Source organism: Armigeres subalbatus, chromosome 2 (assembly GCF_024139115.2).
Source record: "Armigeres subalbatus isolate Guangzhou_Male chromosome 2, GZ_Asu_2, whole genome shotgun sequence".
In the NCBI taxonomy this organism is placed as follows: domain Eukaryota; kingdom Metazoa; phylum Arthropoda; class Insecta; order Diptera; family Culicidae; genus Armigeres; species Armigeres subalbatus.
The window spans coordinates 451,079,046-451,082,474 of NC_085140.1; positions in this window are offsets into that span (position 1 = coordinate 451,079,046).

Below are 3,429 nucleotides of genomic sequence, written 5' to 3' on the forward strand. Positions count from 1 at the left end.
TAGCCTTAACCGATAATAGTTAACAATAGTTGTTTTTTTATGATATACTTTATCAAAATATTGTAATAGAGTACCATCTCTTGTAATGCGTTATGGCACTGTATAGTCATTATCTATATTTATACACCGACCATACATTTTATCAAATGTAATAGCCTATATAAATGAAAGTTGATGTCAAGGCTACAAACTCAATTTTTAGGTTAAGCTATCATTAATTGAAACCTGACCTGAAATTGTCAGAGCCAGACGAGCGTCTAACCCTTTAATATGAGTGATTTTTCCTAGTAAAAGATTTTAATAAACATAATTTGGCCAATATATTGACAGTTTTCTACTTCCATGTCTGGTTGGCAAAAGGAACATTCTTTGCCAATAATAGAAATTGCTTTGCTAATAAAGGTGGACCTGTTACTTCATCATGAAATATACTGAGTTGTGGTATAGCTGTTAGCAGAGTTCGTATTTATTGTTCCGATAAAATGAAAATCAAGCGATTTCCGGGTCGAAGGAGAATCTTTTCTTTAGTTTGTGGTGAAAACATCTTTCACTCCACACCTCTTTTCTTAAAACCTGGAAGATTAACGAAAATCGTGTCCATTGATAAAATCCTTTTTCGTTTTACAATTTTGATGCCTCATCACTTTTAACGTGCGGAAATATTAAACCGGAACGGATTCGATGCTCGAACTTCAACAAAAATAGCTTGTGATCGGACACTTCAGCCATACCACCACATTGACTGCATTATTCCATTGGTTGATTGTTCAATAAAGGGATATTCTTTTGCAAATGCTGGGCACAAAAAGGATGACAAGTGAGAAAGCAGGCTACTTTCTGTGGAAATGTAGTGAGGAAAAATTGTGTTTATTTCACCATGGGTTTCTACCCCATTCCCAGCCTAACATGCGTACGACTGCATTATTCAATTGATATCTATGACGAGGCAACTTTTCCTGAATTTTGTGCGTATAATCTGCATTGGGGTTCACTTCTGCTTAAAAATAGCTATTCGTGCTAAATATCGTTCAAAGCTTTTATTGATTTAAATTGACGAGGTGCAGCACTCATTTCAGTCATACTAATTTCCATTCGGCATATCACAAACCAGTTCCCGCCTAAGAAAATTTCACTAATCTCTCAACATTTCTCTCATTTCTCTCTCGGGATGGTAGAAAATGCGACGTAAACAAAAATATGCACGTTCCACGCAACAAGATGCCAGATGGTATCATTCATAATCATTTTATTTGGTTGAGAAGATATATTTACTCATCCAATTTTTTCCAAATACTTAAAAATATTTTTTCCTTTTGAAATCGAGAAAATTATAAATAACATGATAGCGTCAACATATTAAACAGTTTTCCTATCAACGATGAAGGATCATTTCATTCTCCTGGCCTTTTGGCGCACGAAGTGCGGCTAGAAGTTTTGGGCCGAGGTGATTTTTGTTCGTTTGAGAATACATTTTAAATGTATTCTAATATGTTTTAGTTCTAGTGATACGTTCTAGTGATTAGATTGAAGTCGTGTGTGGAGCATTATGGTGTGGTATGATTAAAGCTTGAAGCAATGATTGTAAAGAGCACTAGGACGATTTTCAGGTAGGTGTTTTTGATGATACCGTTTTGTAAAAGTGGAAAGAATCACTCCGGCTCAGTGGTGTGGCATCGAGAGTGAGATTTTGAAATCTACCTTTTATTCTACAATTGGATCAATTGAGAGATAAAACAAGTGATTGAAAGATATTGAATATTGTGAAAATAAATGGAGACTTTTGAAAAATTATCAATCATAAACCTACACTTCGAAACAGTATAAATCATTTGTTTTTCTGTGTGGTAGACCGGGGAACCGGGTCCATAGGCTGAAATTGACCCTATACTACTTATTTTTTTTCGATTGCTCCACAGTAGTACTGTATCCATTTATTGTTGTTATGAACTACGATCACATCACTCTCTAGTTTAGACAAACAACTTTCAACTTTTAATATTTTTCCCTATGTGGAGTTTAATCTGATTGTAGGCAAGTAGAGACCACTTTGGACACCTCTGATAGTTCACTACATGTCTATCGAAATATAGCCCGATTGCTTTGATTTTTAATAATTCGACCATCGGTTGTGGTTCACATTAGGCCTACTTTGATGGTTTAGAAGCATTTGAATATTTGCTTTGTATAGTAAACGGCAAGTGCTGTTTAACTGCCACACAATGGCGATATGTGATACGCAGGTTAGGTGGTGGTCGATCAATGAGAGAAATTACAAGTTGAGGATCAGAAACCCTTGATTCAGGCGTTCTTCAACTTCAGTACACATTATGTGCGCAACGCGAACGTGAACACGATAGCTACCTGAACACGACGTCAAAATCATCATAGAAGATTTGAGCACTAAGGCCAAGAGGAAGAGTTTCGACTGACTATTGCAATCAAACTTTCCAGAAGCTGTGCTTTGTTGGTGTAGAACTTTAGGTAGAACGAAGAGGTTCAATTGTTGCTCTCAGAATTCAAGGCAAATTTACAAACGACTTATCTGCTTTTGTAAACAAAGATTCAAACGACGATTTGACGAATCTGATAGCTCTCCGCAAACCAACACCATCAATGGGTAGGTGAGGTTTCCACTCCTGTTGATGGTGTTGGTTTATGGAAATGAATCATCGTTGAATCTTCAGATATTTGAAACATTTTCTGGATATTCTTTATTATGATACTCACCGGAACTCTTGTTCCAGACATCGGAGGAGGCGCAATTAGATGATAAGAAACGCATAGAATTGGGAAGCGAAAAAAAAGGAAAAACTGACTCAACTACGAAAGGCGCGACAGCCCACATAATCAGAGTCTAACTACAAATTATGCGTTCCACTCTTCGGAAGTCAAAAGGTGTTTATGATTTCTTGTCCTTTATCGGTCTCCTAAACTAACTGCAGATTAATCCACCTAGCAATAAAGAATCATTCCTGCTATAAAACATACTCGACAGAAAAAAAAATATATTAGATTATCTCTATAGATAAAAATAAAATGGTCCGTGTTCATATCCACATAACTCAACAGATATGTACGTATATGGTTTATTTTACGACGGGTTTATATTAGAAATACTATAATAAGTTATCGGCAAGGACGACATCTTGTTTCCAATCGAACCGTCAAAAGCGGTTCCAATTTGACTTGTTTACATTTTGCATCGGGGTCTGATGTTTTGGTTGAGTTTTCGTATTATAGATGCAGTCTCTTTTCTTCTGCTCTTCGTTTATGGAACTCGGTGTGGATTGCACCTATCTCTTTTCTTCCGTGATTATCCTTATGGCTGTCAGTGTGGAATTTCCAATGTTGACTACGAAACAAACTGTGGTAGGGTATACAAGTGTCAGTCCCGTGTTTTGCATCCAAGAAGCAAAAAAAGTTCAAGTG